The 11931-nt window shown below is 37.0% G+C and overlaps 1 long non-coding RNA gene across 1 annotated transcript; it reads right to left on the bottom strand.

The window, feature by feature from the left end:
• Positions 1-11293: 11293 nt before the first annotated feature.
• LOC134617748 (uncharacterized) lies at positions 11294-11589 on the bottom strand. The gene is made up of 3 exons (XR_010091640.1): positions 11549-11589; positions 11425-11466; positions 11294-11327 (listed from the first exon to the last, which is right to left on the bottom strand). It is a non-coding gene; the product is annotated as an uncharacterized LOC134617748 (long non-coding RNA).
• Between the last annotated feature and the right edge of the window lie 342 nt (positions 11590-11931).

Below are 11931 nucleotides of genomic sequence, written 5' to 3'. Positions count from 1 at the left end.
CCACACGGAATCTTGTGGCTCAAGTTCTAAGTAATGTGGAACTAATTAACAGCCTGGCAAATTCATGTTCTGGACAAACTAATATTAGTACCAGTGCCCCGCCTCATACTACCAATGAAGAAATTTATTCACTGTTCCATCGTGGAAGACCAAATGCAGCATGTAAATGTGGAGACTAAACTGTGCACAATAGTTAATTTGTTTAATTGTGGAACCATTCGATTTCTATAATATTTACCATAAGCTCAATCTGCACATATTGTGTAAAAGCAAAGCACATCATTCAGCTGTTACGACACCTAGTTTTTGGCACTATATAATTTAATGAAAGTTTATTTTAAAGCAACAACTTAATGTGGTGGCGCGAATGAGGATAACCAGGGACGGTGACTCAGATGTTGACAACACCACCTGGGGAGGGAGTTACACCCCAGGAACGATTTCTATAGCCAGTGTAGATGTTACACTAGCTACCAAAGCCCACAGGCTCGTTATTAACAGCAGAGGTGAGGCAGATGAGTTTTACAAATCAAAATTTATTAAGAAACTACTAAAAGCATAGAACTGTAAAATCAGAAAAGTTCTTAAGGTAGCAGGGCTGAGACGGCAAGACAGTTAATTAAAACACTTTATTAACAAACAATGATTAAAATGACCAGGCTCGCTACCACGATACTACCCTAGAACAATCACAGCTTGATAAAAATAAATAAACAAAATGGTGGAGACCGGCCAGTTGAGGAGGCAACCTACAGAGAGGAGTGCCCAAGGGTGCCACCAATTGCTCACCCGTGTAGTTCCACTGCAAACCTCACTGTCACTCACACTGAAATCTAAATGGTGCAGTCTACCTATGCCCGGTGTGTACACTCTCATGCACCGGGGAGGGGATTCCACCTCACGTGCCTAGCCCCTCAAGAAGCGGCTGCACCTCCACTAAAGCAATAAAACAAAGCATAAAACATTAAACAAATTAGTAAAATAGATCTACATAAAACAAATACACCCTAAGTTACAGTTCTTTATAAAAGCATGAATGAAATATTCTGCTGCCCTCAGTTGAATGTATGGCTATTCAACTTATGCAGCGAGCTAAACATAAGAGGAGATGGTTCCAGGAACGACACGATGCATCGCTTTGTCTTTGTGTTTTTAACGGAAGACCGTTTTTTCCTCTTAATTTTTAAGACTGTGAACATACAGTAAAATAATACGCAAGCATCAGTATCGACTTATCATGTAACCAAAACAGAAGTTAGCAACATAGCTTTTCTTATGCTTTACATTCACCATAAACGTCTTTCCTTATAAGTTAAAATAACCTCTTAAGTAACAGGAAAGTAACAAATCTTACAGAAAATAAAGCTGCACATTGATTACTTACAGATTATGGCTCAACAAACTCCCCAGCGATGTAAACTGGGCTTAAAGTTGTGCAGCTTGTTTTCTCGTCCAGGCATTTTCTCACACTGCCTGCGTGAACTTTTTCTGCTGCTTATAACACATCACCAAAGGGGGCAGTGTAGCGCACACAAACTAACTAAACAAGAAGCCACCATCTCAAGGGGTAATACTGCCCACTAGTGGGAAAACTGAGAAATGCACCAGCCAAAGAAACCCAATAAAGCAACAATAGAGGGCAGAACATGTATAAAACAATTCCGAGTAAAAGACCATAAAACCAGGAGTCAGTCGAGGCCAGTCCATAAACGTTTGTAAGATGACAACAGCCCACAGCAAGACACAACAAAACAGCACAAGACAAGACAGCAGCAGTATGGCACAATCCTGTAACAAAAGAGGGAAACAGTCATCAAGGTCCACCCTACTATATGCCACATTATGATAAACACAAGAGTCCCGCTTACCACTCTCTAAAGGACAATACTAAAATGAGTAGCTTTCGTGAGAAGATCTGCAGTGCTTAGCTGCCTAACGCTCTCAGCCACCTTGGATGGGAAAAGACTGCCAAATGCCTCCGTGTGGTAGTGAAGTGCAGCTGTTTCTTATAAGGCCGCTAATTGTCAGCTGGGAAGGTGTGGATGTTAGTGCTGCATTCGTGGACATCACGTAAAATCCTACCCCAGAATCTACTTCACTACATTAAGATACATTTTTATGTGATGTTAAGTTTCTCCACCCATCAATCCCGCTATCTTCCATCCATCCATTCATCCAACCATTCTCTTCCACTTATCCAATTTCACAAGTCTATCCCAGCTACCATGGGGCTAGAGAGTGTTCGAATTTTGTTTATGTAAATTGGAAATGTTTACAGTCTGGTATATTTTTTTTAATAAAATGTACTTCAATAATAAGAGAAATGTGAGTTTATTACTTACAGAAATGTTTACTTTGCCTTTATCCTCCATTAGGTTTCCAGCACAGTTAAGCAGGTCACATTCTGTGGCTCAGTCTTTCACCAAAGAAGTGATTCTCTTGTCAGACCATCTAACTGCACATGTGCCAAGGTGTAACAAAAATGCTTGGCTTTTTGAAAATGGTCATATAAAATCTGTACTGGAGTTTAGCTGTGACTGGGACTCAGACAAAGTAATGCAGGCAATAAGGGCTGCCTTCCAGCCAATTGTTGAAGGATGCAGGTAAGCTTAAGATCATTTGTATCATTTAAACCTTTTAATCTACTGTATTGTATTGTAGTCTTTTAGCATTAACAAAACGTTCACATACACTGTTTTCTTTCTCCCTTAGGCTACAAATTTTCCTGGCATGCCACACCAAACTTGTTGAGCCGTCACTCACTTCCAAACAGACTTTGAATGGAGACCTTGTGAAAAAACTGTTTCATCAGAAGTCAATTTATGTCAGACCTGACAAGGTCATTTTATGTGAGGACAATGAATCAGTAAGTAATCCTGAGCATTTCAGCAAATAGAATAGAATAAGAATAGAATAGAATAATCCTTTAATTGTCCCACAAGGGGAAATTTGGTTGTAACAGCAGCCAGAAAGATACATACAAACAAACAGTACACAGGACACAGAACAGAAACATACACAATTTTTCTAACATATTTACATTAAGGACAATGGTTACTATAAACCAGAGGTTCCCAAAGTGTGGGGCCCGCCCCCTAGGGGGGGCGCGGTAAACAAACGCAAAGCAGGAGATGAAGCATCGCCAAATATGTTTCCAAACCAACTTCCTTCCAAGCCAAAGACTAGAAAATATGGTGAAGCATATCTTCCCTTTGGCTTCACCTGCACAAGTGCTAAGGTAGGTCTCCCCTGCAAAATTAGTTTCCCTGCGTCGGGAGCAGCGCTGGGCTCTCTAAATCACGGACAAACAGTGTCCCACATTCTTGATTTTTAGTTCACAAACACTTTTTGTAATAACTAACTACTCCTGACATTTTGGACATGTTAGCTCTTTATGCAGTAAAGTTACAGTGGGATACAAATAATATCAGGCTGATCCTGCCGTAATTTGTTCCCCGGTTCAAATCACGGACAAACAGTATCCCGCAGCTGTTTATGTGTTTAAACCCATTTTGCACAGAGAGGCATTTTTTGAAAAATGTATTGATAGCAATGTTGAATATTATTACACAGGAAAAAAAACAACTACACGTAAAATAATTACACCGTGACGCCTCTGCCTTTCTAAATGGAGGGACAGTAACTGCGTGTGTATATGTAAGCGTGTAAAACCTGAAGATAGTCAGATTAACAGTAACAGTATTTTGTCTCTATCTGCCATTCTGCAGTTCATCTCATGTAAACAATAACGTGGCGCACAGCGTGACGTGAAAAGAGGACATTTTTCTTGTAAGAAAGGGGGGCCTGGCAAAAAAAGTTTGGGAACCACTGCACAGAGTACTGTACGGTTATTAAATTAAATATAAATAACTACAGATAAGAGGCAAACCAGGTTGTAGTGCGAATCGGTTGATTAACTTATTGCAGTTACAGCGCAGATGTAAACATCTATGTTTGGTGGGAGCAGTTCTGATTGTACAGTCTGACAGCTGTATGAATGTTCATAAAATGAGAGTGAAAAAGGCAAAGATGGATTTTAAACTCCCTTAAACATTGTCACTTGTATTATGTTTTAATACATAAACATAATATTAATATTTACTAGGCCAGTATAGTGACCTTTATCTTCTTTAATCTACAGACGTATTCTGATGGAGAGAGTAACCATACAAGCAGGCAGGATTTCACAGAAACGTTGAATTGAACGTTGAAATGTTGAATTCTGACAAATGTGGTAAATATTCCTATCTAAAAGTAGCTCCAAATAGACTGGAAATTAAGTTGGTTCAGCATCTGTTACTTAGTCATCTTAGGCATTGTATCTTTTGTTAAGTATCAAGTCTTTGTTAAAATCATATTTAAATTTAGTTTAATATTTTGAGCAGAAGAAAATGTACCACTAAAGACATGCAAAGTACAAACTATATATGTGAATTGATGTTATTCAAAAGCTAAACTACTGTTTAACTTGCTTTGTGTTCTCACAGTTGAAATTTCTAAAGAGGTTACCTCAGCCATTCCCATTGTTAACAGACATGTTTGTTGATGATGAGGTCATCTGGTGCGTCGCTACCCAAGACGTTTGTACGATTGAATCTTACATCTCTGCTGACACCGTCACAATGTCCACCAATCCTGCAGCACATCCTACAGGTATGTGTTTTGTACATGTTTGTATCTTTTCATTTTTTTCAGCTATATTGTGCAAAAGCCATGAGCCACCCCTCCTTTCTTTGTATTTTGCTGGGAAAATAGGAAATAAGCACAGTGATTTACTGAATTATACAAACTGATGTCTACAAACATACGTGGAAACAGTATACTGGGCTAGAACAAAACTTTAACAATTTTAATGAGCTTAAAATTCAATATGTGATATGAGCTACTTTAGTCTTCAACACAGCTTGAACTCTCTTAACCGAGCTTTCTTGGTGATGTCTTTTTTAATGAAATTCTTTAAGCATTGTTCAGGAATAGTGTTCCAGGCCTTTTGTTCTTTTTCTCTCTCAGAATGATCCCACACAAGTTTAATAATGCTGAGGACAATCCATGTATTAAGATAATGTAACTATGTCAACATCATTTATATGTAATTTAACAAAAAAAAAAAAAATCAAAACATTCTGGCTTTGCAGTACATTTCACTGCCTGTTTGAGGAAGAATACCTGTCAAATGACCCTGACCTCCAAGGTCAGGACAACAAAAACTTACTTGTCATATTGAATGATCAACATATTAACCAATATTTAATGTTTGTTGCAGAAAAGGAATCACATACTGTTTAGTTTTGGATCAGTTTGAATGAGCAAACTATTATTTATTTTGTTATTTTCCTTTGTTTAAATTCTATTCCTAATCTGTTTTAATTGAGTTTCAGTGTTTGTTTACAATAAAACTCCAGATCCAAGTGACAACAAGGTAAAATAATATTACCTATCGATAGTGATGTATTATCGCAGGAGGGCTCAAATCACCAGCAGATGTCAGTACTTTCAAATGAGCTGTAGAACTGGGTCTTTGTATGGGCAGAACTTTGTGCAATCAGAAAATGAATTTGAATAAGTTATATTTGAATTCGCATTGCTCAGATTGAATCTGAATTGCTCAACTTGAATAAATGTTTTTAAAAACTGAATTTGGATTAGCATAATTTGAAATCCAATGTATTGGTTTGGAAATGATCATCACTAAATTGAAACAGAATTTTATATTTTATAGATGAATTTATTTGCTTTGAAACTGTATTTTATGCTTTTTAAAATTTAGCTCTCGAATACTTTAAGTTTCACTTCTACAATTTTGTTTTTGGGTCAAACAAGAAAGTCACAGAGAAATCGAGCACAGATTAATAGAGCTACACTGTGCCAGTGGACCCAGAGTGTTACTCAGCGGACCTACAGCATCTTGAGTTGGAACAGGGCACAGATTTAAGTGTTCAGAAGTCATTCGTCATGTCAAATAACCAGTGGATAAACTCTGAGGTTGGTAATAAATGTATTACATATATAAGGAAAAGCGCCAAGTAAACAAATGATAGCCTAACAGTTACTGTGCTTATTGTAGCTGTGTCGAGAGATTTATTCTAAATGACACTTCTTCAGCTGAGAGTCTAAGAGTGAAGACACACAGTTTTACTTGCATGCAAGGGCAGTCACAGAGCACTCGCACGAGAGTGAGGGCTCAGGGACTTGCACTCTGCCACTGCCCTGCTTCTTTATTTATACACAAAAGTAATACAATAGTGAATAGACAGAGGAATGTTGGTGCGTATGTTAGGTGTGTGTGTGTGTGTGTGTGTGTGTGTGTGTGTGTGTGTGTGTGTGTGTGTGTGTGATTCTGAAGGACGCGGCCCCTCTTCTTGTTAGGGAGCGCAGATAAAAGTGTCCAGCTCTCCTCTTCCTGGTAGGAAGTGAAACTGCTTGTTCAGCTATTATTGCTGTGGGAAAGAATTTATAAAACAGAAACAGGTCTTGTAGTGGACAACAGTCTAAGTCATAAAAAGGTCATCATGCAGTATTCTATCACATGTAAACTTATATAATTAAAAGCTTATACTGACTACTAAGTACAATTTTCCATTGACAAGCTGTTAGCTAAAAATGCTAATTTAGAATAGTTTGCCCTGGATTCAACTTTTAGAATTCCAAAGTTGTCAGCTTGTAGCCTCACAGAGTCCTGTATGCTTGCTGAGATCCCTACAGTATGAGAAGGCAAAGTTTACTGGGTAATTTTAGGTGTATGGGAACTGCAAGTCTCTTCAATTTTAGTACTCATGAAAAGCACCATGGGTTCATTCATTAAAAGTGCTGAAAATAACCTTCATAATATGAAGCCACAGTGCATCAGTCTTTGGGCAAGATACTAATCCCATGTTGCTCTCCGATGCATCCATCCGAGTGTGAATGTGTATGAATGTTAGATAGGCACTAACACATTAGAAAAAGTGCTGGGTGTGATTGGATGAATGAATTAGTTGTATAAAGCGCTTTGAGTGCTCAGATAGAGTTGAAAAGTGCTATATAAGAACCAGTCCATTTACCTGTTTGGTGGAAATAGAGTTGTCAGTGCAGAGCTTCATATACTCCGATATACACTCCATTAAACCATCAATGTCACTGCCGTGTGGTTCATCATTTGTTTATATGACACTTTTTCTTATACATGTAATACATTTAATACTAACCTGAGAGTTTATCCACTGGTCATTTGACATCACCAGGAATGAAACAGAATAGTTTTAATTTAACTCCTGACAAGTTGGCATATATTTGGTGGTGGTTTAAAAGTCTTCCTTCTTATTCCTGCTCTGCCAACTCTCAGCCTCATTCTGTCTCTGCGCTTCCTCCTAGCCTACAGCAGCCAGAGCTTAAAGTCAGGGTCTTCTCTTACCTGTCCCTTGCAACATTGTGCCTTTTCACAGGCCTCTGCTCATTCTTTCTAATGATCTCTCTTTATTTAACTGGCCTCCAGGCCACTTTTGACAAGATCAAGCTTTTTGGAAGCTTTGTGTGTTTTCCAGACTTAGCTCAAAGACCTATATTGGAGTTATGGAGATCTCAGTTATTTACTTCATAAATTTATAATTTTTATGTAGTTTATTACATTTACGTTTTTTGTTTTTTTGTTTGTTTTTTTGCCATTTTTGTTCCTTTTCTTCCTTCTGTTTTGTTTCCTTGATTATAGTCTATCAAGGAAATCTTTATAGTCGATTATTTTTGTTCACCCAGGGGTTTCATATCTCCCTAATTGCCTCATGTGTGTATTTATAGGCTCAGTCTCCCTTTGGCCTTTGGCAGAGCATCTGGCAATACAGGAAACTAAAACAATTTTAATAATAAACATTTAAAAACAAATTTGGAGGATTATTATTTTTCTACTAGTCTTAAAACACATCTTGTAGATTTTCAGGGAAATATAGACCTTAAATTTCTTGATTTCAGACTTTTGATGGAACCATGCTTTTCACTCACACACAATGTAACTGTCAAGAGATGTATTCTAAAGACACTTCTTCAGCTGAGAGTCAGAGAGTCAGAGAGTGGAAACACACACGCTGCAGTTTTTACTTGCAAGGGCAGTCACAGAGTGCTCACACGAGAGTGGGGGCCCTGTGATTTTGCGCTCTGTTCTTGCTCTTGTCTTTATTTATATACAAGGGTAATACAACAGTGAGTACGTTTGTTCATATCAGTAGAATGTTGGTGCGTAAGCATGTGCGTATGTGGGTGTGTGTGTGAGTTTCTGTGGGAAGCGGCTCCTGTTCCTGGTAGGAAGTGGAACTACTTGTTCAGCTCTTATTATTGCTAGAAGAAACTTCTCCTTTCCTGCATGATAACAGAACACAGAACAAGTCTTATAACAAACAACAGTCCGAGTCATCAAAAGGTCAACATGCAGTATTCTAAGCATATGCAGACTTATATCATTCAAAAGATTATACTGACTACTAAGTACAATTTTCCATTGACAGTAACACATACAATTATTGTGATGATTTTAACAAAAACCACACTTTCAGTACAGTGGATGTCTAGGTCTGGGATCTTAACTTTCTGTTGAGGGAGTCATTTCCAATTTCAATGATGCGTCTCATGGCGTTCATTATTATAGCATCAATGTCAAGATTCAATTCTGTTTCTGAGTGGTAGTTCTTCACTGGAAAAATACACTTAATAGGAATGCCCACACGTTTGCTGAACTGCTCAATCTAAATAAACAAACAAACAAACAAGAAATATAAAAAATATTGGAATTATTTTGACAGTTTAATTATAATGCGTTTATGTATAAAGTTCGATTAAAATAATGTACCCTTTCCTGCAGAGATTTGCTCTTGTAGACATTTTTCACATCTTGATTTATCTCAGGAAAAGCCTCGTCAATTTTGGTGAAAATTGCCACTTGTGGAATCTCTGACCAAATAAAATACAAATATTGGGTGAATGGATTGTAATGTGAGATAAGTGTTTCCTAACACTTCCTGTTGTACATAAAAGACTGTGGTCCAATTTCTATCTGGAAGACTCGTGAAAAATTTGGTAACTTTCAAATGACTGTGATTACAACTGTGACTGTCATTTGTGAACTGTGATTATAACTGTGAATCCAAAGACCAGGTACTTGGAGCTGCTGCGTGGCACATACGAGTCTGACGTTGGAGGAATAGTATTGACAGCTGAGATAATGTACAGGATATACAGGGGAATCTGTGGGTGTTTTAGCAAAGAAACTGATGCATTCTGGCTCCAATTGCTCGGTGTAGCCCTCTCTTAAACCCATTTTACAAACTCTGGTTTACACTCTGATCCTACCTCTGCAAATCTCAGGTGGGTTATGTTTGTATACTGTATGTATGTATGTATGTATGTCTTTGCTTTGTGCCATTTTGATATTGTGAAGATAGCTCATATTTGTTCAATTCTTCATTTACTTTAATTTTCACTTATAAATGCTGTATAAGGCAAAAATAATCCTCTTTTCAAACGAGCTATTTAACTATAAAAAATATTTCTAAACTCTCTATTAACACACTCACAAACAATGAGGTAGTCATTTTATATGTAAATGTGTATCTAATTACTTTGTTAATCACATATTTTGACTTTGAATTATATATTTTATGTATGAGCTTACTAATTAATACATTTCTATCTGTATTTATAAATTATATACTAGAGTAATGCTTTATAAATAAGGAATTAAGGGCTGACTTATAGCTTAACAGTGTGACTAAATGTTATGCTTTATTGATGGGTGTTTACACTGAAATGGCAACAAACACTAACAAGTACTGATGGCTTACATTAGATTTTTTTAAGGCAGTTCGTTCCCATTGTAAAAAGAAGAAGCAGTGATTTTTGCTCACCCAGATCAGCGGCTTCATCTCTGACGTCCTGTATTGCTTCCACAGTGGAATCGTTCATCAGAGACACAGTGTTGGCATCAACAACACAAACCAAAACATGCACTTTGTCGTTCTCAGTTGGAGTTCTGTTGTAGTATCTATCGCCTTTTGACAGTTTATTTTCAGCGTTGAACTAAAAGATAAAGTGTAAATATAAAAACAAATAATGCAAAATAATGAATTACCGAAAAATTAACAAAATAATGTAAAGATCTCTTTCTTTTAACTGAATGTCAGAATTTTAAAAATGCAGTAACTCTACCGTGTAACCATCTTTTATGTGGCCCTTCAGCGCCTGTTTGACATCTTTCACATGAATCCTTCTGTTTCTTCTGCTGGTTGTGGATTTCAACCCCATCATGTCATTTAGGACAAAGGGGTAAAAGGCATTTCCCTTTTTGATCTTGTAGGTTGTATACTGTGGATCACATATGGAGAATACATTTATTTATTTTAACTTTCAAACACTCTAAGAAACAGGTCCTATAATGATAATAAATTCAGAAGAATTTTAGAATCTATTGGGCTCTTGTTATTTTCATAATTTGTTGCCACCACAGCATCACCCCTGGGTTAGTGGAATTCCATACCAAAACTTCAAGGTGAAAATTTTTTAAGTTATTATTCTGGCCTTTTGAAACCAGAAGTGGTGAGCAAGGGGCAAATCTGATAGAGGAACTAAAGTGCCACTACTACTAGAAAGCGACATTTGTAACACGAGCTGGTGAGGGGGGAGGGGCTAACAAAATTAGACAATAATAGCTATTGTATCTAGTAATAGCTAGTCCTAATTAGCACTAAGTATTACCAGGTTAGCTCATTGATGCTACTGATAGGATAGGAACATGGTGCATTCATTTGGTGGAACATAAGACTATCCAATTCCAGTTCTCCACCACATGTTAACTTGGCATACATGACAGTAAAACATAGATAAAAGCCTTCACCAACTTGCACATTCATGGATAAAACCAGATCACTGCTCTGGCTACAAGTTATTTAGTGAGTCACATAATAACTGTTATTGGCATAGTTGTACTCTGTCCATACCTTTTTGGTGAAACAGTCACAAGAGTTAGCCACCAAAGCCTCGCAACATACTCTCTTTTGTAAGACACTGTTTACAGAATTGATGAAACTAGATTTTCCAGCTCCAACTGGACCATGAAGGAGGATCCTAAGATGTTGTTCTTCAACCTGAGGTTTGTAGTTCTCCACAAAATGCTGATCAGTTGGGTTCTCTCTGCTTAGGAAAGGAAATATTACATTATCTCACACCTTACATGGAAAAATGAATTAACATGGAACAACTGGGTAGTTTACTGACTAAATAGAGGAAATAATTCATGTATGTATTCAATGTATTTTTTTCTGTGAGCTTCACTCACCCATAGTTAATTTGCCTCCATGGGTTTTCAAGAACTGACAAGAAACAATTTAAAGAGAAAATAATATAAATGTATAGTACATTTTTTATTGGATGACAACTCGTCTGATTATAGCTTTTGAATAAACTTACGTTGAGATGGAGTAGCTGTTTTTGAAGACGAAGAACCCATAACTGAAACACGAAGCATTTACTCTATTTAATTCAAAGTTTAAATACACAATTTCATTTTTGCTTTGGATTAAAATGAACCTACCTTTGCTGGACAAAGCCTGCCACCCGATGCCAGAATGTGAACCTATCTACAGTTTTAAAGTCTTCCAAATCTGTTTTTTCCTTTCAATTTAACAGAGCATGTGACTTCTAGGAATTCCCCTTGATCACAGTTTACTTTCATTTTCATCTTGTTTATAGATAACATAAAAACAGCAACATATTGATGTTTCCACTCTCACGTTTACTGAAAATGTTTAATCTTACAGCCTGACAGTGTGCTGTTTCACTGTCTTAGTGATTTCTGGAAAATGATAAAATTTTAACTATGGTTTTTCATTTGGTTGAGTTTGATATACTTCCATCATATAAAGTCATGTATACCCACAAGGGGTTCTGCAAATTATTATTTTTTAAAACTTATAA

The sequence above is a fragment of the Pelmatolapia mariae genome, linkage group LG3_W (genome assembly GCF_036321145.2).
Source record: "Pelmatolapia mariae isolate MD_Pm_ZW linkage group LG3_W, Pm_UMD_F_2, whole genome shotgun sequence".
NCBI lineage: Eukaryota > Metazoa > Chordata > Actinopteri > Cichliformes > Cichlidae > Pelmatolapia > Pelmatolapia mariae.
This window is presented reverse-complemented; position numbering and strand designations above follow the sequence as displayed.